General features: G+C 45.8%; 1 long non-coding RNA gene across 1 annotated transcript in view; it reads left to right on the top strand.

Annotated features, from left to right (window-relative positions):
- LOC138503952 (uncharacterized) overlaps positions 1 to 23,560 on the top strand; it is a 113,676-nt gene extending 90,116 nt beyond the window's left edge. Inside the window, exon 3 of the long non-coding RNA XR_011279738.1 lies at positions 23,483 to 23,560. This is a non-coding gene — a long non-coding RNA (uncharacterized lncRNA). The remainder of the gene's footprint in view (positions 1 to 23,482) is intronic.
- Positions 23,561 to 24,858: the final 1,298 nt, after the last annotated feature.

The following is a 24,858-nucleotide window of genomic DNA, read 5'->3' as shown; positions in this document are numbered from 1 at the left end:
CTCAAAACTGTTTTGCTAATAGCATTGACATCTGCTAGAAGGGTTAGCGAGTTGCAAGCCTTATCGTGTAAACCTCCACATACAATCTTTTACAAGGACAAAGTTGTTCTTCAGGTGAAGCCTATCTTCCTCCCGAAGGTAGTCTCGGAGTTTCACATCACTCAGAAGATTATATTACCTTCTTTCTACCCTCCTCCTCATCCGGGGAAGGAGGAAGAGAGACTGCACAGGCTGGACCCTAAGCGAGCCTTGAGCTTCTATATCAGCAGATTGGCTAAGATCAGACAAGCAGACCAACTCTTTGTAGGTTATGCAGGACATAAGTTGGGCCTTCCAATAACAAAACAAACCATCTCCAGATGGATTATTTTAGCCATTCTGGAGTGCTACAAATTGGCAGGAAAGGAGCCTCCTCAAAATCTAAGGGCTCATTCTACCAGGGGTATCGCAACATCCTCAGCCCTTCAAAGAGGGGTGCCAATTCGAGATATATGTGCGGCTGCCACATGGTCGTCCGCACATACATTTACCAAATTCTATAGCCTGGATTCCTCCTCTAGTCAAGAAACTAGATTCGGCAAGGCTGTGTTACACTCTGTCCATTCTGGAAGGGTAACATAACTTTTATTACTCCCGCCTCCAGTCACAATACCACTGCTATGGGAGTCTATCTAAGATAAGGAATACGTCGGAGGACACAATCCCTTCGAAGAACTAGTTACTCTTACCTTGTAACGTTCTTTCGATGGGATGTTCCTCCGACGTATTCCTTATCGACCCTCCCATCCATCCCCGCAGTATGACTTCCTGTGGGTTTGCAGCCTATGCTCCTTCAAGGTGATTAGTCTAATCCAAAAACATTACTGGGGACTACAAAACGGAACTGAGCAACGGACGCTGCGCGCGGCCTTTATAGGCAGGATGACGTCGACGTCGGCACGGAGGCCGTCGAGGGTCATCGACTCGGCGATCATCGACGCGCAGCGCCCTCTGGCGAAAAAATTTTCCGAGGCCAGCAAAGCTGAAGGATTTCTATCTAAGATAAGGAATACGTCGGAGGAACATCCCATCGAAAGAACGTTACAAGGTAAGAGTAACTAGTTCTTCTCAAGTTTTCTTAGTTTTAGGTCTCTGTTCCTCCTCTGGCTTTGGCACTTATGGTTTGAATGATGCAACAATGTAGTTCCGTGTGTTTGTGTTTTTCTTTGACAAAATGTGCCACCATTGGTTTATCTTTGATGGAGTTCTTGAGGCACGATCTGTGCTCACAGATTCTTTGCCTAATTTTGCGCTTGCTTTTCCCTATGTATAGTAGATTGCACAGGCATTTAATCAAGTAGATACTCCGTTTCGTTAGGCAGTTGGAGAATGTTTTGTATTTCCATATGGTAATATTTAGCAAGACTTCTTTCTGGTCTTGTGTAAGGTGGCACACTGAGCATTTGCCGCATCTGTTGTATCCCACTACCGGTAGGAGATGCCATAGAACGGTTTGATCTGTCCTTAGATTTTTCGTGATGGAGTATGTACTAGGCGGTCTCTCAAATTTTGGCTTCTTTTAAATGCAAATCTTGGTGTCTCCGGTGTGAAGGTGTCTGTTTGTAATAGGCTCCAGTTGCTGAAGATGGTTTTTCTGATGGCATTGCCGACTGGTGGGAATGTGGTGACGCACGTCATTTTTTCTTTATGTTCTTCTCTTTGGCCTTTCGTCAAACAGCTGGTTCTGTTGGTGTTCCTTGCTGTTTTCCAAGCCTTCCTGATGATTGGTGGAGGATAGCCTTGTGCTTTGAGACGATTTTCTAGGTCTTTTCCATGGTGATCAAATTCTGGTAATGTGGTGCAGTTTCTCTTTATCCTCAGGAATTGGCCAAACGGCAGGTTTTCTTTGAGTGCTTGGGGTGGAAACTTGTGAAGCTAAGTAAGGTATTCTTGTCGGTTGGTTTCCGGCACAGAGTTGTGGTGATTTGGCCGTCTTCTGCCATTTGAATATTTAAGTCCAGGAAGGCTCTATTGGTGGAATTGTGGTGCATGGTGAAATTGATGCAAGGGTCTTTACTGTCGAGCCATGTGGTAAATTCCTGGAGTTGTGCGATAGTACTTCTCCAGATTGTGAAAATATCATCAATGTATCAGACCCAACCCACTACTTGGTTCTTGTACCTGGTGTTGTCATTGTAGATGAAGTTGTTTTCTAGATTGTCCATGTATAGATTTGCAATGTCTGGTGCAAATGTTGATCCCATGCTTGTGCCTCATGTTTGTTGGTAAAATTGTCTCTCGTACATGAAGACATTTTCTGCCAGTGCCAGACGGATGCATTCTTGGATGAAGGATGTCGGTGTTGACAAATCTGATCTCGTCCATAGGGAGCGAAGTTATAAGCTGCCCAAAAAGAGGTCTTCCTATGGGTTTAACAACGTAACCATAACTACACGGCCGCTACCGTAAGCCGTGTTAGTTATACATATATATATTAGTATTTATTTAAATAAAAACATATGTATATTCAGTGAAAAAACATTAGTTGAAGTGATATTAAAGTTATGGTTAAACGCAGCGAAATCTTTGACATTTAGCAAGTTTTGAAAGATACGCCACCTTAACTAGGATCCTCTTGTTTTTCTGCCCAGGAGCACAGTGATGACACCACAGATTACATCATCAGTCGCTTTACTGATGACATTACGAAGTACATCACTTATTACATTATTGATGACATCAATAGAACAAGTGCTCACTGCTGACAGCCATAGCCTGTTGTCACATTGCCTATGGCCTTTGGCCTTTGGCATTAACTTTGGAGAATTTACTTAGGTCTGTTTTCTCAGAATTGTGCCTGTACTCATGATGCACATATACTGAACTTCAAAGCTGGGCATAGACCTATAATATCCTTTGTATATGAGTGACACTAATCCTAGAGTCATATTCTAGTCACCATAATCATTCCTCATCAGATGTTACTGGACTGTGCTTTCAGATTTGTATGCACCAATTCTATAGGTATACGCTCTATATCTACACATGTGGCTTGTGCTTGATGTACATTTCGATTCCAACTTTAACCTTACTTGGTTATGATGGGCCCTAGTATATAATTCCACTGGCAATTTTGTTATAATTCCACAAGAACACCATACAAGATATGCTGTGTCTTTATACTCTATGTACCTAATGCCTGTTTTTGTGTATTTAAGGATGCTATTTTTTAGCAGAACATCAGTAGTTTCTCTTATGACTAATACATTATGTGAAACATGCCCATGAGAGCCCTACCTGTCACCCTGCATATGTTGACTGCAATACACTAAATACAACCACTAGGAAGTGTCATGGCTGATGCTGAGAGCATACGATACCTCTACTGGGGAGCGACACACCTTCCTGACCACACAGCCAGCCCCAGAAGGTAACAAACAGGGGATGGAAATGTGCCAAGAATAGAGGAGTGCCAAAAGGTCCCTCTGCAGGAAGCTGCAAAACAAAGAAAATACAGTCAGAGTGATTCCCGGACTCCCACTAATCCTCCTACCCACTCTCAGATCCTGGATTACCTGAGGAAAAATGAAGGAATCAAGGAGAACTAATTCACGGGAAAATCCAAAAGTAATCCAAGGGAACCCAACTATCAAGGTTCCAAATGAATCCAAGCAACCAAACCCAGCGAAAATCCAAAAGAGCACCAATGTAGTCCAGGTTCAAAGTTCCAAATCAGTCCAGCAACCAAATCCAGGGTAATCTAAAAGCACACCAAGGCAGTCCAGATTCATAAATCCAAGTGCAGAGAGTCAACAGGAAAGAACACAAAAAACGTAGTATCAGGCTAGGGAATCCATTGAGGACTGCAGAGGAGCAGCAGAATTCACTGTCTTGAAAGATGTTCTGATTCCTGGAAGAGGGGTGGCACAGTGATGTCATCACGTGCAGTGTGTTGACGTTGTTGCGTGATTCGCGGAACATAAAGTATGAAGTCCAGGGTGGCTGCATAGCTGGGAAGATGCCAATTCCTCTGTATCCCGAATGGGAGCCGGATAGCCGGCACTAGTCCCCTGGCAATAAGCCCTTTCTGTGAAGAGCTCTACAGATTAGAGGTGTGATTTGTGATGTAATCAGTGTGACTATTTTTGTCATCCAATTATGGAGCTCTTTTTTAAAAGATATTAGGCATCTTTGGGTCCAATTGCAGAATGTTGGGCTTGGTATTCTCTATTAAATATGCTAAATTCTCTACTTTAAGGTTCTCGCCGTTTCTTTTGGTTATAGTTGTTAGGTTTCTGTTGTGTGTGCAGTGTTGATTGTAAAAGGGATCATGTGGTGGTCACTCCATTGGCATGGGGAGCAGAAATGGGAAATTGGTACCTGATTATAATTGCGTCCAATGTATGTCTGGCCAAACGAGTGGCTCCGTTGACCATTTATTTGAGATTAAGTCTTGACAGGTAAGAACTGAGAACATTGGCTGACATTTTGCTCGCTTTACCTCAAAGCAGGTGTTAAAATCTCCTAATAGGATGATGTTCTCAAGTTTTACTACTAAGTCGGCTACTTTGTCAGCAAATTGTGAAGCTGGGAATATAGGTGGGGGGGGGTCTGTATATGTGTACGAAAATTAGGTTGATTTACTAGCTAATGAAAAATGATTTGCAGTCTTGGATGCCCATTAATGGCATTAATGAGACAAAAAGATGAGTTCTGTGAGCCACTGCAAGGCCTTCCCTTGTCCTTCCTTCTTAATTTGCTTGTGTGAGTTTAGAATTGTCATGGAGGGATTAATTGGCCAATACTTTGCAGTTGTCCAATAGCCATTTTTCTGTACCTCTTTTGCTCAGGATCTAATGGATGTCCATGTTGTGTTTTGCCTTCAAACATACATTGATCAGGCTGCAGTTCTCTTTCAATGGTGTCCTAATGTTTGGCATGTGATGTGCCTTGATGGTGTTTGTGGTTTTCAGTTCCACTTTCTTTTTTTGTTTCCTTTTTTTGTGTTTTTTTATTTTAATGAACAGTGTATTGATTTTAAGGCAAATTAATATAACGGAAGACTATTGACTTTAATCAATTACACAAGAACATAACATGTACATTAAAGCTGAAACAGAATATTGTATATCCTGTGCTATGGTTGCAGTCCTATTGTGAGCAAGCCCTGCCCACACTGAGATCTGGGGAGGAGAACAAACTATGGTCTGCCCTGTGTGGCCGCTACCTACATGGCTGAGATTACAACATTTCTCTGATCCTGTCGCATCATCTAAAGATGCCGTCGTCATTGCTACAGCTGTGGCAGCAGACGTAAGAATTACATTAAAAAGACAGCCTATTCCCTTCATCACATCATAGCATGTGATCTACACACGTCTTCAACCCTTTTCAGGGGAGCGGCCTGTTCCAAAAAGTAAGGAGGCTTATGAACTATTGGCCAAACTCATGAAGCTTAATTATGCTGAACGATTGGAAGATTTCAGACATTGAGTAGACACAGTGAGTGGTGGAGGTATTAGGGGGACCAGCACTACAGATGCTGCAGTCCTTCTGGGTCATCAGTAATGTCTACCTAAATGGAATTGTCATGGTCCAAGGCCCTCAGGCCAATCTCCTCCTCTTTGATCAGCGCTTACCTCGCCTCATCAATTTCCTCTCATCTCCTGCTGTCCCCTACTCTCCCCCCTTGGCTACCTTGCCCTCTCTCTCTCTTCCTCCTCGTCTGCCCCTCCTAGGGCTCTTTCTCCTCCGCGGGGCGTACCTCTAATCTGTACCCCTCCCCGGGAGGTCTTTAAGGCTGGCAACCTTCTTCATATTGCCACTCTCAACTCTTGCTCTGCTGTCAAACACTCCTCTGACATCTGCCACCTCCTTGAAGAACTAGACCTTGATGTCCTTGGTCTTACTAAGACATGGTTCACTGCCAGCTCTGTCACAAGCTTTGACACTCTCCTCCCTGATGGTGGGGGGTAGCCCTGATCTTTCCTGAGTGGATTCCTGCCTCTATCATTCCCACTCAGACCTACTCCTCTTTTGAATGCCTTGTCTGTAGGCTTTCTCTCTCGCCTACCCATTCTCTTACTGTGGTTACCATCTACCGGCCTCCTGGTCAAATCACCTAATTGTCACGCTCACCTGGTTTCCAGGGGGGCGTGCTCGTGTGCAAAGGATGATGTCTTCACCGGTGTTGTTCTGCTTAATGAGGGCCTGCTTGCGTCTTCCCTTCTGTCTTGCCTTAGGAGATGTTCGTCTGAAAGTTGAAACAAGATATTAGCCACCTGTGTGGAGCTGGTTTTGGTTTTCACCTCCTTCCGTGTTATCCTTCTTTTTCCCTGGCTCACCTTGTCTATTATATGGGTGAGCTCTCCGTCCTGCACGCTCTCTGGCAGGGGCGCGGTTACTCTGTAGTTCCAGGATCGAGTTACTTCACTGATCCGATGGAGGTTGCTGAAGTGGATGGACCAGAGTAAGCAGGTAAGTCTCTATTCCAGTAACCCCTTGAAATAACTGCCTTAAGTCCTTGCATGCAAGATATCTAATGTTCGTTTTTTTGTCTTTCAGGTGCGGCACAAAAGCGGTGTTCGGATGATGGATGACTCTCCTGGCAATGATGTGCAGGATTCTTGCCGGTAAGTAGAGCGCTGTGCCAGATGCGCTAATAGTTCGCTTTACTTTAGCCTTCTTGTTGTGTGCGACTAACCTGCTTTGTCTTTTCTGTTCGGCAGGTGCAGCGCTTTTCCAGGAAGAAGATGGAAGGTCCAACTGACGGTGTTGAGATGCGGCGCGATGCAGAATAGTGGAAACTGCTCGCTGGAGTTCCTTGAGGAGGCCGAGTCAGGTGCGTTGCTACCCGAGAGGGTGCCTTCTGTTCTGATCTTCTACAGATGCGGCGGCCCTTGGATAAGCGTAAAGGCGAGGTCTGGATGTTCTGCAGGTAAGGCCTTCAATGCGTGAATAACTCTTGTTCTTCTATTTTCACAGGTGCCGATGGATAGAAGACTCTGGACGGGCGTGGCAGAAAGGAAGCAAGAACTGACACGGTGAGAGTTACGCTGCAGGAGTGCAGATTAACACGAAGCTTGTTCAGTTTGCAAGGTGCGGTTTAAATAGTCTTGCAAGTAGTTCCAGGAAAATAGTCCCCTTCATCGTATTCTGTCTCTCTGGTAAAGTAGTCCCAAGCCACACCCTGTACTGAATGGCTCAGCATCCCAGAGCCAAATAAATGGACCATGTATTTAACACTTGCCATGAGCCTGGCGCCAGCGGCGCCAGGACTGAGTCCAGGTGAGCCTAGCTGGGGCCTGGGAAGTCCCAAAGGAAGCCAGAATCTGGGCTGGGCTCGCGGGTTTCGGGGGCATGCACCATGACACTAATTTCTCTCTGAGTGGGCAGACCTCTCCTCCTTCCTCCTGGCCTGTACCACTCAACTCCTCCTCGGTGACCTCAATATACATTTAGACTCTCCTTGCTCCTCCTCTGTACTCTTCCGTGACCTCCGTGACTCCCTCTCCCTGTCCATCCTCCCCTCTGGCACGACTCACTCGGCAGGGCACACATATCGATGTCTTGATCTCCTCTGACCTCCCCCTCCATCCCTCTGACCACTCCTCCCTCCTGGAGTGATCACTCCCTCCTCTTCTCTCATATCTCCCTCTCTTCCCCCCAAGCCAGGCCTACCCCAACACTGCCACCTACCTTCTCGGACATCCGGCCCATGAAGCGTGTGTCAGTTGAGGATTTTGCTGCCACTTTCTCTCCCCCCCTCCACCTTTGGCTGTCTCACATCCTGACAGCCCTGTCTCTGCTCTACTCTTCAATTTCTGATACGCTTGATGCTCTTGGCCCTGTCATGAGGATCCGTTTGAAGTCCAAAGCCACGTGCAATTAGTGGTATGACTCTGACCTAGCTACACTTAAACGTAAGTGTGGGGTGGCTGAGAGGAAATGAAGGACTTCCTGTTCAACCTCTGACAAACTGGCCTGTCGCCTTCTACAAAGGCAATACCGACTCTCTGTCCTCACCAAGAAGAGAGTCCACGTTCAAGCTTGTGTCTCTGCGGCATCTAACAACTTGGCCAAACTCTTTAAAATCTGCAATGAGCTGGCCAATCCTGCTGCCGTCTCTACCCCTCCTGTTGCCTCCCAGGCTCTTTGCAATGCCCTTGCCTCTCACTTCATTTAAAAAACCCAGGACATCCTGTCCGCCCTCTCCAACCACACCCCTCATCTCCCCTCTCCATTTGTGCTTGCTGACCCTCCTTTAGCCACTTACAAGAAATTTGCTTATAACAACACTCCGCATTCCTCTACAGGATTTTCTCCTTTCTTTTCCTTGTATTGATCTCTCTCTTTCTCAAACACCTGCTGCTTTGGCTTGTGTAGAGAATTATCCCTGGTACATTCACAGACACGCACCTTCACGAGGCACAGGAAACGATGCGAAAGGCCGCTGACAGGCGGCGCTCTCCGGTTCCGCCTTATACACTTGGGGATAGGGTTTGGCTGTCCACCAGACACCTTCATCTGCCCGGTTCTCATAAACTCCTTCCTCAATTTGTGAGTCCTTATAAGATCACTAGGGTTGTGAACCCGGTGGCATTCCGGTTGTCCCTTCCTTCTACTTAGCATATTCATCCTGTCTTCCACTCATCAATCCTTAAACCTTGTCCAGTTGGCCCAAGATTGGTGCTTCCTCCTTCCCCTATGATTCAGGATGGAACTGGGGAATACGAGGTCAACGCCATCCTGGGTTCCCTCATCTCTAGGGGTTGTTTGTACTACCTAGTAGACTGGTTGGGTAACGGTCCTGAGGATAGGTCCCGGGAGCTCGCTTCTGATGTTCATGCCCCGCTGCTTGTGTCTCGGTTTCATCGTGACAACCCGTCTAGCCCACGTGGTCGTGGGCCCTTGGGGGGAGGGGGGGTTTGTAATACACACTCATCCACAGGGGCATTCAGAGTCTCATCATGCCTCACGGCTCACCCATGCTTACACATTCTGTCAAACAGCACTTACATCAGGGACCTGTTCCTCCCTTGGTGTATGCACAGGAGATACTGGAGAGGATGCCAACACTTGTATACTAAATGGAAACTTCCATGGCACATGTATACACGGATAAGCGGTGTCTTGGACTTTTCCACACCCATTTTCACACCCTCTAGGTTTCCACGCTTGCCTGTCAACAAACGATGGCACTCGGCACGTGATGCACGCATCCGGATTCACGTGACACGGGTCCCGTCACAATGCCTTAAATCAGCTATGATCCCGCTGTTCAGCGCTTCTCAGATGTTCATTTCAGCGTTTGGTGTTTGTGTTCTTCGATCCTGTTTACTGTGTATTTGAACTTTGGACTACGTTTCTCTGACTCCCTTTCCCCTGACCCTTGATTACCTTGTCTACCTCATCTACGAACCTCAGTTGTCGACTTTGGACCGCTCCACAGACTACCTCTGGACTCCCCTTTTGCTTCAGACACATCGGCGCTTAGACTCTGCTTTCAGTTACGAACCAAGCTTTCGTTTGTTAACTCTTCAGGTCCTTCCAGTGGGAGAAGTCTGCATCCACTTCTGCCTCCTGCTACTTAATCATTCCTCGTTGCTTGCCCCACTGAGGGAACAGATACCTACCCTTGAACAGTCTGCCACACTCCGGGTTGCCTCCTAATAGAATATACTACTCACCATCTCCTGGTAGGTGACCCCTCTTTTGTTACAACTGATCTTTTGCACTCAATCTGTACTGCATTCAACTAACCATTCATTCCATTTCAGCAGCTATCCGGAGGACCTGTTGTTCCTGTTCCTGCACCTGTGGCCCTAATCCTCGAACAGCGAGTACATTATATCTCGCTGTTGGTTGCTTAGGGACGGAGGTACTCCTACTCTTCGCGACTCTCAAGTCTTGACAGATCTTGGCAGATCTCGACCCACGGTAGGCTATACCAACCCGACCTATGTGTCCACAGCAGCGACAGCTCCACCGACCCCATATTTGTCCCCACCAGACACCCCAGGACATGCCAATGTTAATAAAAGAGATCTAGAGGTAGCACTGGCCTCAGCAAGAACAGAATTAAACAGACTACGAACAGTGCAAAATTAAGTAAAAGCTGACAAACAGAACAGATGAGTGGAAAGCAGGAGATTTTCTATTCAGGTTAGATAATACACCCATAATAAATGTGCATTTGGAAAAGGAGGGAGAAGGAAGTGAGCGGGCTGACAGCTTGGGATATGACAATGCTGATGGGTGGCGTACATTCGACGAGTTCGAGGATGACGAGAATGAGGAGGCAGAACAGGCACCCAAACAAACTCCTAGGGTGGAACGTTTATGGGAGGTTAAGTAATAGGTTTGGCCAGATGGTGGTGGCAAGGAAAAAGGGAAGTGGGAAAAGGAGCGAATGAAACAAAGCACGATTGGAAAGGCATCTCATACATAAGGGGACCGGCAGGCCTCACTATGTGCCATGGACAGAAATGGACAAAAACAATCTTATAAAAGTGCTAGGGCGGGCACAGGGAAATGTATTTATTAATTTCAGAAGCAGACGCCGGGAGTGCCCCTAGCAGTAGGAGATATCAAAAGCCTATTAGAAGCCACCATTGGAGGTCAGGCTACTGATGTGTGGATAGATGCGGGTTACTCGGGTGTAACACTGGGGAACGATGCACACGATGGAGCATTCTTTAGTAAGATTTGAGCGAAAATATGGGATGCGCTGCGAAGAGCATTTCCTGCCACACCCAACACAATCCGTCATACAGTGAAGGTGTCTCACCCGCTAGTGCCCAGGGATCTGTCATCCAGGTGGCCTCCACACGGCCATTGCTATTGGATCCAGTTCCTGGGGGTAGACCAGTGCGGGAAGATCACCTGGATGGGGGGTGTTCGGGGAGTGGAAGTGGGACTCCGAAGGGTGAGACACAGTATCCCCTTCCTTATGACACCTTTTGCCCATCCTACCCAGTAGGATATTTAGAAACTCTACACCACCCTTTTCCGACACAAATACTTTCTCGCAGACATTGCACTGTGAGCAACAACGGACTAACACAAGAGCTGTGTACCTGACATGTCCCAAGACAAGGGTCAGGCAGAGTCATGCAATTGCTGATCATTACACACACCTGACTCCCGTCATACTTCCCACACGGATAAAAGGTGGAGCTCGAAAGCACACTGGAAGCGAGGAAAAACACACAAGGAAACAGCAGTCCAGAGATGGCGATTTACCACAAGGAGAAAGGCAGAAGACCGGAGAGGGTTGCATGGAGGGAAGTGCCCTCGACCTGGGGAAACTGTTACTTTCACGAGCCTTGGAAAGTGAGAAGTCTAAGACCGGGAACTGACACTGATCTATCCGACACTGCATCAAAGGTGTTCGGGTCGCTCCCATGTTGATAACCCAAGCCGGGAGAAGCGAGTACCACCGTGGTACTGTCCTTGGCTCCTGCAAGAAAGCTGCACCAGTAAAAGCAACACAGCCAGTGAGTTGGAGAAACCAATACGAAATCAGTTTGTGTCTGAACCAAGGTTGCAAGCAGCAACATTGTATGAAGTCATCCATAAAGGACAATGTTTGAAGCGCATGTGATAAGGCGCGAACAAGTGGAAACTAAAGGAGTGAATGTACTTTGAAAAGGCCAAATCAGATACTGGGCACAGAGTGGTCAGGTGCCACGAGGGTGCTCATTCGAAGGTCTCTGTAAGGTATCCAACTGAATGGCAACTGCATTCTAAAAAATGAACTTTATATCGAAGTGGTCCTGCGACGGGTCGAGCTAAACCCTGTGCACATTCAAAAGTCTTTGATAAGTATAAAGTGAATTGCAATTGGTCCAAGCCCGGCTGAGGGAGATTAATTGAATGTGAAGAAGGGATCTGAGTCTGGCTGAGGGAGATCCGGGGTGAACTGTGAGTCACCCAAGAAGAAAGCTAAGTGAGGTGAATCCTGCATGGTAAAGGCAAATGTGAACCCGACTGAGAGATGCCAAGGGAAGGCTAAGGAAGGTAAATCCTGTATTATGATAAAAGCCAAGTGAGCTGTCTTATTGTGGCAAATGTGAACCCGACTGAGGGATGCCTGTGAATTAGGGTGAACAGTAACTCACCCGTGAACATTGTGGTGGCAAAGGTGAACCTGACTCGGGGAAGTCCACAGTGAGTGGCTGATCCAAGCCCAACTGAGGGTGGCTAACGTTGAGAAAAGGATTGGAGGCCGGTTGAGAGGGATCCAAGGGTGAAGGAGTAATCGCCCAACGTGAAGATTAGCAGAAGGAACTTTCGTTTTGTTGTTTATGGTACATCAGGCCCTCTGAAGCAAGAGATTTTGCATAAAGAGACTTGGGCACAGAAGGCCCTGATATTGATGAAAGGAACTATAACCTTGTGCCGGAGAAGCCAAGGACTGTGTGCTGTGCTCAAGTGTCCCGCCTTGTCCTGTGCTAAAAACATTGGGAAGGGAGACCCCGGCCTTAACATCCTGATTTATCATTTTGTGAACACTTCTTTCTTTTCTTGTGAACATTATCCCACACTATTTCGTAGCATAGTGGTGAGGAATGGCAATTTCTTTTTTTTAGTATAGACCCTTTTATTTGACTAGACTCCACAAGGACTGTATTTTTATTATTTGATGGTCGTACCTTGCTCCCATCTCAGAATTAGGTTTAGATTAGGCATTTATAACACCTCTTTAAAGGTTCAATAAACATCCTTGAACTGTGATCACTTGTGTCTGTCTTACTTTGATACCATGCCTTCGTTACATATGGTTTCAGCAGTGGGATGTGACTCAATTGAAATTAATTAATTTCACTACAATTTAAAAAATTTAGTCCTAGAGCTTCTAGCCCCTCGGTTGCCACGAAAGAATCGATATGTTTCGATATCTGTAGCAGTAGAGAAGGTATTATGCCCCTGGCAAAAGAGGAATTATTCCTATGGATTTGGTTTTGATAGCCCCTCCGGGCTGTTATATAAGGTTGGCCACAAAATCTGGTCAAGCTTGGAAGTTCGGTATAAGCTTTCTAGCAGGCGTCATCGATCCCGACTTCCAGGGAGGCGTAAGGGTCTCTTAAAGAATCATGGTGAAATCCCATTACAAGTACATTGTGGGGACCAGATTTCTCAAGGAATTCTGGAAAAGACCCTATTTCCTCATTTTAAAGAAAGTGAACCAGACAAAACAGAGAAAGAGGTACATTAGGTTTTGGGGAAGCAGATGAACCTTCTAACATCGAAGAAAGAAAGGGAGACAAGCCTACTATCTATCCTGACCTAGCCTTCACCCAGCGAAATGATCCAGCTCTTGCTGAAGCTTTTTTACAAGCTATTCCTGACGAGAAGGTATAGAGAAGGGGAGCCCCTTCTTATTGAAGCAGGTGTTCCTATATAGGAAATAAACATCTACCGAAGGCTTAGTGAAGACACAGTTAGTAATCCCCAAGACCCACACGAAAGGTTGTACTGGAGATTGCACACTCCCATTTTATCGGGGGCACTTGGCACATTCCAAAACCCAGGCACATATCAATGGGACGTTTTACTGGCCAGGTATCCACGCTGATAAAAAAGACCTTTATTCAGACGTGTGAAATATGTCAAAAAAACAGCATGCACATCCCATTACCTGCCCCTCTGAATCCTTTACCGATCATAGAAGTCCCTTTTGCAAGAATCGTGATGGACATCATTGGACCTCTAGAAACATCCAGACTAGGCAACAAATATGTCCTCATGATTGTTGACAATGCGTCCAGATACCCCGAGGCATTCCCAATGCCGAATAAAACCACACCGCAAATTCTCAAACACCTGCTACTGTATTTCTCCAGGGTTGGCTTTCCTAAGGAAATACTAACTGACCAAGGTTCACATTTTAGGAACAAGCTCATGGCGGAAGTCAAAGAGCTACTCCTTATTCCCACCTTACGAATTTCTGTGTACCATCCCCAAACAGATGGCTTGATAGAAAGATTCAGTAAAACCCTGAAATTGATCTTAAGAGAAATGAGGACAGGAAGGACTGGGTTAGAATGATCCCCTGAGGACTATTTGCAGTAAGGAAAAACTCTCAGGCCTCTGCAGGATTCTGTCCTTTTTGAAGTACTTTATGGCTGAGAACCCAGGGATGTCCTGGACCTGCTCTGAGAAACCTGGGAAGAACAAGATGAGGCACCCATTTCATCTCGCAAATCACCTCTAGAATGCAATAGCATATGAGACTTGTACAGATCTAGTCTGCACTCATATGGAAAAAGATCAGATTCACCAAAATCCACTTACAACAGGAAGGTGAGCTTAAGATCGTTTTCCATAGGACAGAAAGTACTGATTCTTTTACCCACTTCAGAAAACAAGCTTGTCTCTGAGTGGCATGAGCCCTATGAAATCTTAGAACAAATGGGAACCGGTACTTATAAAGTAGGCCAACCGGACCGGAAACAGAAGGTCCATTCATATCACGTAAATCTCTTAAGAGTGGACGGGGAAGCCGTCATCCACCCATGCCAAAGTACTATCCTGTTTGGTTCCAGAAGAAATAGACAGCTTTGAATTAATTCCTCCAGAGCTATCTATTCCAGAACAAAATCTGAAATATGTAGTTACATCGTTTCCTGATGTATTCTCAGTAAAAAGGCACATACCACTATGTATTCTCAGTAAAAAGGTGCATACCACTATATTAGAACACCTAAGAGAAAAGCGCTTCATCTAAAACAGTATAGACTCCCGGAAGCCCATAAACAGATAGTGGTTGAGGAAGTAAATAAGATGTTAAGAGCAAATATTATCGAGCCTTCTTTGAGCCCATGGTCCTCCCCTATCGTATTGGTCACTAAACCTGACCATTCCTGGAGGTTTTGCATAGATTTCCATCGAGTTAATGCAATATCAGACTTTGATGCCTATCTCATGCCATGCATTGATGACCTAATTGATAAGCTTGGAGCCGCCACCTTTCTCTCCACCCTAGACTTAACAAAAGGGTACTAGCGGGTCCAAGTATATGGCCTTATAAAGAAAAGACAGCTTTCTCAAAGCCCCTGGGACTAGTCCAATTCAAAGTCCTCTCTTTCGGCTTACACGATGTGCCAGCCACTTTCCAAGGCCTCATGGATAAAGTATTACAGCCCTATTTTGATTTCTGTGGAGCATATATTGACGATATTGCCATTCATAGTAAAACCTGGGATGACCATCTCTTCCATTTTTATACTATTATGAAAGTCTTCAGAGAGGCCGGCCTAACTGCTAACCCATCCAAATACAGACTGGCCGACTGGCCCAGTCAGCCGTGAAATACCTCGGCTTCTTTGTAAGGAATGGGAACATACAGCCTCAACACGATGAAGTGAAAGCCGTCTTAGATACAGCTACCTCTAAAACTAAAAGAGATCTCAGAGCCTTTCTAAGGTTGATAGGATATTACCGTAGGTTTATCCCAAACGTTTTGGACAAAACAGCTATGCTGACAGATAAACTCAACAACGCTGAACCACACAAACTTCATTGGACTGACGAGGATGATATATGTTATAACTCCTGAAAGCAAACCATGTGCTACAACCCAATCCTAAAGGTAGTAAGATTTCTACAAAGATTTAATATTGCAAACGGACGCCTCCCATACAGGGTTAGGAGCAGTCCTATCACATGTTTGCCATGGATTAGAACATCCCATCTTGTATGCAAGTTGCAAACGTTTTCCACATGAAAGAAATTACTCTGTGCTGGAATTAGAGGCCCTGGCTATCAAGTGGGCCATTAGCCACTACCTACCTACCGTAGAAAGTTTGTTCACATTCTAATTCCATTACCGCCACTTTAGGGCTTACCGCCCCAACTCGAGATTAGGCCCAGAGTGTTTCCAGCTGGTCTGTCAGCTTGACCATGTTTGGTGGTGGTCATGTCTGCAATTGGCACTTAAGGTTGGCAGGGATTCGCCATGACACTCTTGAGATAGGCCTGTTAGCATGCAAGATGCATGGTGAGAGTTTGGGCAAACTGAGGGCCAGCCATTTGTATGCAGCACCATGCCAGCATCCCAAACATGGAAGTGTTTGTGCCTATGACCAGCGGTAACTCAGTGTTTGTGTTCATGGTGAAAACCTACACAACTGTGTTCAATGTCGTGTTTACATCAGCAACCGCCTTTGTCAGATGTATCTTCGCATTGAGAATCCTGAGGTATCTGCGGGTGGCATTTCCAACTCCCATCAAGTTAAGTCCTTCCAGGGGTAGATGAGTCAAGTGCTGGCTATAGTACGGCTTTTACAATATTGTGACCTGGGAACCACCGTCCAGCAGAGCTTTAGTCTGCCGTTCTCCTAGATCCACCAGAACTGACACAGTGGGCCCATTGAGGCCTGCCAGGATTGAGCGGTTGGTGTCAAGTCTGGCACAGGTGGCAAGTGCCTTGCCGTCCCTGTTGCAGATCTTATAGACCTGAGGCAGATGGCCTAATATGCATCTTGCCTGAGCCTTCATCTGGGGACGGATGGTGTTGGCTCCAGGAGTGTGGGTCTTTGCCGGTTTGTTTGGTTCAGTCTTGATGGAGCTTACTCCTGATCTTGGGGATCCAGCTGCTCCTCCTCTAGAACCTCCTTGGTGTTTCGGGACATTGCTCTTACTGGTGTGGGTTTGAGAGCTTCAAACCAGGCTGCCACTCATGCATAGTCAAGGTCCTTTTCACACAGGCAAATTGATTGGTCTTCAGCTCCACATCGGTGGCAGAACCTCCATGGTGGAAATGGTATGGAGGACGTTGGAAGGAATTCTCTGGGCATGATTTCCCCGCTCTCTGAATAGTGGGAATGCACCTCCTACCTGGTTCAGGCCTGATTGATGGTTCACCTGGAAAGCGAGTTGGGCTTGCGGTTTATTTACCTACTGCTGATGTTCTTCTATCTGCTTCTGCTCGGCTGTCAGAGTTTCCAGGGCTGCTGTTCGGCCTTGAACAGGATGAGCCTGCACAGCAATATCCCCATTCTCCTCTTCAGTGCTCGGATGACCTCAACAAACCTGTATACGATGTGGAATTATGTAGAGTAACCCCTCAATGCTCACACCAGAAGAAATACAAACCACCCCGGAAAAAGGCCCCTCGCACCTCTTGCAAGGAGAACAAGGTTTAATCTCACAAAGGTGGTACGTGCCACAAAAGAACTCTGTTGCCACGATGTGCTCTGATGAAAACTGCATGGGCAATAGATTTTAAGGGTACACATCGTCATGAATGACGTACATCATATAGGTAACAAATCCGGGTCGCTGGATGGTTCAACGCTATACACATATAGCTAGCCTCATAAGGGATGCCATGTGATTGGTCCCAGCTCCTTGTGCCAAACTACTTCCATGTGGGGATCTTCTTTTGTCGTCAGTGAAATATAAAACATTAATTGGCAATTGGGTTACACAAACAACTCATTACTTCACAGTTCTGTAGTGCTCCTGGTGAAAGGGGCCACTAGGGGTCCCTTACGTCTATGGAAACAAGGCAAGTCACCACACACGATAGATACGCCAGACACGAGGTTGTATTCCCAGAGCTAGGGTTTATTGCAAAGTAAATAGTCTCAGTTGGCCAACTCGGTCTCACGCCCCGCGACGTGTATCTCTAGACCGCGAGGGACGCAAGCGAGTGAATTACGTACATCAGTTACATATATACAAAATGCATATCATACAATCAGCTATGACATGTTTAACACCCCCCTTTATTGGGTTTCTTTGAACTTGGTGTGATGATGGACACTTTTGACAATTATGACACCTTCAAATATCTATTCTAGTAACAATATGCAATTTGTAAGTGCGGAGGCATCTTTCAGTTGTTGAACAGAACACAGTGCTTCTGTTCTTGGAAGCGAGCTACATATGGGCGAAGAGTCGCATTCCAGACCTTGCTATCTATGAGGTGCTATTCGTGTCCTGGGAGCCGACACGCTCTAACAGGGCTCAGTAAAGGGGGCCGTAAGAAGAGCATAATTCAAGCCTTTAGCTGCTTTATTCTAACATATTCACGAGACTGGCTGGCAGCTGCAAAATGATTAAATGCCCTGTAGCTCTGCGTCAAGGCTACATTCGGGAGGGAGCTGTTCATTCTTTCCTGGCGCCGCCTACGTTGTGTTTCAACAAACTCTTGTTATCCTCGCGGCCCTGCGGCCTTGTCCTTTCACGTGCAGACAACAATGTTTTACAGTCGAGCAGTGTAAGCAGAAAATGTACTACAAAGCAATAACAACAGAAAGCAATGAGCAATGGTTAGAAAACAAAATGGCGATCCTTGTTACATCAAAATGGCCGTTCATTGGCAAACTCAGAAACCTATATGTCTGTCATATTGTGCATGAGACGAATACGTTTGCCGTCACATATGAGAGGTATCCATTTTTCTAGACTGACACTGGTACCGAGAACCTGAGCAAGGCGGCTACTTTAGAGGTCGCGATAACTCCTCCGAACTACATGAACCCCAGTTCCGTTCCCAGACACGCGGCGCCTCCCCAACTTTCCCACCCGAGGCATACATTTGTTACCTTCTCCCCTGGCCCCTCGCAGCCAAACTCACATGAACTGATGGTGGGGGTAGCCAGTCACTGTTCTCTGATCTTCCTGATCGATTGACCACTGTACAGCTTTATGGCCAGGGGTCTTGGGTTGTTCAGTGTACTCGAATGCTTATGTCTTGGGCTTGGGGGCCTTGGGCTGCTATAACTTAACAATCTGGACTAGTGGAGACATAATGCCCTCTCTCCCCTTCTCATGGGATAGCTTCTTCAAAGATCCATTCCAGCCCTCTCTTGGCCTTGCAGGGCACATTCCTTCTGGGTTGCATGCACTGTTGATGAGATACAATAAAGGACGGTATGGGCCTCATTACAAGTGTGGCAGTCTGGAATTATGGGTGCCGGTTGCACTGTACTGGCACCCATATCCGGACCGCCACACTACAACTCTGCGGAAGGGGGTCGTGGCACCCAACAGATCTGACCTGCCAGGCATAACGGCCCCCGCCCACAGAGTTTTCACAGAAGCACCGGCACTGTTAGCAACAGTGCCTGTGCTTCCGTGTCCCCATTCCCATGGAGTCCTATGGGGCACCATGGGAATAAGGACTAACATTTGTCGTCGCCTGACTTCCCGATCCTCCGGGACTTGTAATGTCCCAGTGGCACCGGGAAGTCAGGCACTGCAAGAGTGCTTTGGGTCCGGCGGCAACCTGCCAGAAGCACCGGCAGGGTTACCGGCAGACTCATAATGAGGCCCAATGTATGTGTTAAGAAAATGAACCTTCTGTGAAGCTGCCAGGCTGTGAGCGAAGTTTAAGTTTAATATTTATAATGCGCAATCCATGGACACGTGGGCATTAGGGCACGGACAAAACATTAAGAAAGACAGATTAAAACAGCATTAACAATCTAGGATAATCCAGGTACAAAGTCAGACAAACATCAGGGTTTACAGGTCTGATGTCGGAGATCCAGAGGTAAGCTGTTCCATGCCTTAGGAGCCGCTATGTGAAAGGCACCTTTTTCCACCTTCACGGTCCTGCATCTAGGAAGCATCAATAATTCTGCATTATTGGATCTAAGGGTTCTCCTACAAACTTCATCAGTGATAAAATCATGAAGGTAGCTGGGCATTAGGCCTTGTACGCATTTGAAGGTGATGACTAATAATCGATAGAGTAAGCGGGCATCAACAGGGAGCCAGTGGAGAGCTTGCCTTGCAGATGAGACATGATCTCTTCGAGACAAACCCAAGACTGCTCTCACTGACCCATTTTGGATTACCTGCAGCCTGTTGCAGTCGATTTTACTGATCCCAACAAGGAGGCTGCAGCAGTAATCGATTTTAGATCCAATCAATGCTCTAGCGGTTGTCTCTGCATTAGTCTGACTAATGAGTGGTCTATGGTGTGCTAAGAGCTTAATGTAATATGCTGATGCAGACACAATACTTCCTACATGAGCTATCATAGTAAGCTATTGATCAAAGATCACGCCCTGAGTTTTTACCTTCTTTAGTGGGGTAATAGCAACATTTCCTAACTGGAAGTTTGCATAAGATGGACCGAGCTTTGTTAGCATGGATTGAGCGCCAACAATCAGTGCCAACCGAAGAATGCATACACATCCTGCTAACCCTCTGGACAAACTGTGAGCATGCTGCATAGCCATGGCACTAGAACTCAGTTTCAAAATGATGTCTACCTTCTAAAATGGAGTTTCATTTTCATTACACACATAATTCTACTGTTATAATTCACTGTGTTTCCAACTATCTTCTCTGAGCGTGTCCCTTCCCTCCTGCACTCTCCTGGCTCCCTTACAGCATCACCTTCTACAATCATCTCGTTCTGAATCAGCTGGGGGCCTGGGACTTTAGCCCCTGATTCCCAACATTCCCCCCTTTTACAGTCGGCGGTATTTGCACCAGCTTGTGATCCAGCAGAGCGGTATTGGCGGTGCTAATTCCGTTACTGTCACTTTTAGGGTTTACTGCCCAACTTGTGATGAGGGCCTTTGTAACTTAAATCTATGTGTTCCCCAGTGAAATGGTTATAACTGTACCCATTGCCTGTTTCAAGTTATGTAATTTCAGGATTGTATAAAGCATTGCTTTTTAAAAAATAATTTAAACAAACACCCATTTTGTTATACTCACTGGTCCTTACCTTATTTGGAGGTTCATGAAATGGCTGTTTTTGGTTTGGTCTCCAGTTGGGGGATCTATGAGCCTCATAACGGCCTTGCCGGTATCCTCGGGATAATTGCGCTGGGATACCGCCAACGCAAACAGCGTTACTGCAACTCGGTCCAGCACTTTTAGCGCCGGATCCCGAGTTGCAGTATGGCTGTTACTCCCCATTTTCTGTAGAGTCCATAGGACTCCATGGGACAGTCATGGCGCTATTAGTAAACCTCCCACTTTCCGCCCAACGTCTGATGAGGCCCTATGTGACTCTGAGGTCAAATAGATGAGACAAATGTATCGCTACTTTCACCCCTATTGGCAGAACATGGATGGGGCATTCCAGTGGCAGCCTAAGGAGATGAAAAAGCCCAAGTTTGGGCTGAGGGAATTTCAGCCCGGAGGACTCCTATTGTCAGCTGTGCATTTCAACCAGTGTGAGGCATGCATTTGGCCTTTTAGAGCCCAGTTAGGTGTGCTCCTGCTTTGAGGAAGCGTCTTTTTTGTTGTTCCCTAGTTCTGAGCCCAGTGTACTGCTGGATGGTGTAAATCCCAAGGTCCTCAGCAGCACCTTTTTTGCTCATAGAGGAGAGTGTTACGTTGAGCCTGATCCAGCAGAGGCGCTATGGTACCTAAAGCAAGTGAGAGAAAGATAATCTGAGAGGAAGAACCCCACTCCCCCCCCCCCCCACACCCCACCAGCGCACATGTATGCCCTGGGCCACCAATGCATGCACAGCAGCCCTGGTGAAGATAAAGAGGCCTGGTGTTGATGAAAGGTGAGAGGGTGCAGGCGCCGCTGAAAAAAAGGAGCACGTTCTACGTGGTCACCTTCATCTTCCACTATTGCATGCATTCTGAATCATTTCAAGTTACTTCTTTCCAACACCACTTCTCTTCACACAGAGTATGGCGGTCCCAGTGTCAATGAACAGTTCATTACCGGCTCAATGTTTCAATCTCTAAAGAGCGAAACACTGCAGGACGAATGCCTCCTCATGAGCTAAAACTGAAAGTAAGTGCTGTAATTATACTACTACGCAATATTTTGCCATCACAGGGACTCTGCAATGGAACAAGGTTGACAATTACACATCTACAAAACACATCGGCGAGGCCTGTGTAATCGATGGAATCATACCGCACTTGCCTCTCATTCCATCTGCTACAAATATGCCTTTCAAATTCAAAAGAAGACAGTTGCCTATACGTTTAGCTTTTTCAATGATCATTAATAAGTCACAGGGACCTATGCCCCTTCCTGGAAGTGATCAGTGGTACTTCTGATATTTAAGAAGGGGGACCGAAGTGACCCTATGAATTACTGACCGATATTGACCATTAAGATATGCTAAAAAACGTATGTTACGCGGGGACGGCTAGTTATTATTAAAATACATTAAATGCGATTAGTCCGAAAATCATTCAACACATAAAATAAAAAGCACGTTACCACGATACAACTATTTCTTAAATATAGCCTCACAAAATCATAATAAAACCATTGTCAAAGACACTTGTTTAGCTAACATTAAACAAGCCCAGAATTAATCTGTTTCAATAAATTGTACATTACGTATAAATGGAGTAAAATGAGACAACCTATATTTCCTTAGTTCGGCACATTCTGTACAAAGATGAAAGAGTTTCTATGGCCCATTTCCCATTACAAAAGTGGCAGAGACTATCTGTTTGTTTGCTTAACACAATTTATGGCACCGAAAATGTCCAAAGTAGGAATGTAATCACCCTAAAAAACCTAATTTGACAATGAGCAGGAAACTTCTCAATATATGGCTGTTGGTGACTAGGATAAAAAGAAAGGTAGGCAGTTAATAATGTGTTCTTATGTACACGATTATAATGAATAATGCCAGTGCCAAAAATGTATGTTTTCTTACTTCTTAATAAGTCGTTTCTAAGAAAGAAGAAGCAGAGATCGCTAGTGAATGATGACAAACTTTCACATAGTTGATTAAGTAAATTTGTTAATTCTCCTCCATAATGGATTTAACCTGAAATAGGAGAATATTTAAGATTTAGATGTCCCTATCTTGGCATGTAAAACTGTAATGCAATCGTACAGCCCGAATGGTATGAATAGTATGTTGGCCAGAAGCAAATCGCATCATGTGACAAACATTGCGAACCATGAAACCTGAATGTGACCATTGGGAGTCCATTTTGTAATTGTCTGCCATTTCTTTTCTAAACATTTTTGCGAATATATTCTGTGCTTCGGGTCTACACACGGTGCGAGGCCACAGCTTGAACTTTGAATGCTAACGTAGGCAGGAATGTGAAACCCTGCAAAAATAAATTGTTTTTCTTATTCTGTGAAGCCTTGAAGCTGTACATAAGCATCGACTAATCAGCAACCCAGGTGCCAGCCTGTCTTGCAAACGCTGCTGTAGAAGGCAGTTAAATAAGAATTATATGCGACTAACGATGCTCCTCCATGAAAGATGGTATTTTCTCTGCTTCAGAACTGTCTGACCCATAGCCCATGAGTGCAGCGAACAGATAACATTAGTTGGAATTTCTCCCTGCTAGAACATGATATCCTTCCCCCTGCCAGTGCCCCGTGTTCCCCAAAACAATAAGCTGTCTCTGAAGCCTCGGCTAGAAATACCAAATGTTTAGACTGAATGAAGTTACGTGCATAACTGTCAATTACTGAACCCTAGCTTGTATGTCATGTATATGGGCAGCCGAATAATGCTGTACAATGATGTGCTATGTATACATATTACTGCTTTACTGATGCTGGCTCTCTCTCTTCTCACAGTGTCTGTGAACACACGTCGTTAGGTGTTGAGACCCGGTTGGCCGACTGAGATACTCTGAAAATAAACCTGACTTGTTTGGGAAACGAACCTCACGACTGGCGTGTCATTAATATATGGTTATTGTGCCTTTATTCCATACATGGTCTTACAAGCACATAAATTCAAGAGTGAGCCCAAAAAAAATTATAATAATAAGGGCATGCACTTATGTCACAAGCCTTGTGCCTGTCATGTCCCGGTGGAAGAGGGATGTCTTCTCACCTCGTCTCTTTGCTGCCAGAGCGCTCTTGTGCCCCATTAAGGCAATTAGTTGCCCATTGGGTATCACTTCTATGCACCTCTTTTCCTCTTTTCTGAGTGTTGAGTAAACAAAAAAGAAGAGAGAAGTCCTTCGGCCGTGCCCCTCTGTTGCGTTACTTACTCATCTGAAGTGGACTGCTAAAGAAGAGTCTGCCCCTTCCACTCCCCCGCCCCCACCCCCCAACAGAAGAAAAGTAAATCACCTAATTAAACCAAGAAGGTCTGCCTGGTGTGTGTCCTGCATCCTGTGCAGAGTGGGACGAGAAAAACACATCTTGCTGTGACCCTTGTGCCAGAGACTCAGTGCAGTTTACTGCGGAACATCTCTGTAGGAGAGGGGCATTAAAATGAGAAAATACCTGTACAGGGTATTGATGGTCTCTGCGCCGTTACACTCTGCCTCCTTCTAGGCTTTCCAAAGAGAACCCCTCTGCCCAGCCTGTCTGCGAGAGATAGGTCTCCCTCAGCTAGTTATCCCACCGCTCAAATATGGTACAAAAAAAAATGAAAAGACAGCATCCACTCTCAGATCTGGTGTGAGCAGACAACCTCAGCACACATGGTCTAAAAACAAAACATCACAGTAAATCGAAGGAGGCCAATTTCGGGTCCCTTTGCATTTCTGCTCTTGACTCCCTTTCCCAGAAGAAAGGTGATCCATTGCCTAGAGCTTAATCTCCACTCCATTGGACTGGCTTGAATATTTTCCCCGAGAATGAATGAGAAAGGAACACAACTGCAGCTACAGATCGAGCAGCTATGCCCCTCTAAAGTAGCTCCTCTAACTAAAAGAGCCCTGCCTGGTGACACGAGAAGTTGAAAGACAGTCCTTCTACCCTGACTCCAGGCTTCCACTAAAAGGCAGCAGCAGCCAATCAACTAGCACACAAGAGTAGATCTCTCAGAGGAGATGTGAGCCTGCTCATCCATTTGTGTTCCTAATTTGGGGTGATTCGTGGGTGGTTCTGCAACCTGGCTTTTCTTTTTTTTCTTGGTGAACTGCAGCTTCCAGTGTATAACATTGGCTGCTATTAGCCAGGATCTGTTACATTTAGCACTGTACAAAAAAGGGCAC

This window comes from Ambystoma mexicanum, chromosome 11 (assembly GCF_040938575.1).
Source record: "Ambystoma mexicanum isolate Mex_15411 chromosome 11, UKY_AmexF1_1, whole genome shotgun sequence".
NCBI lineage: Eukaryota > Metazoa > Chordata > Amphibia > Caudata > Ambystomatidae > Ambystoma > Ambystoma mexicanum.
This window is presented reverse-complemented; position numbering and strand designations above follow the sequence as displayed.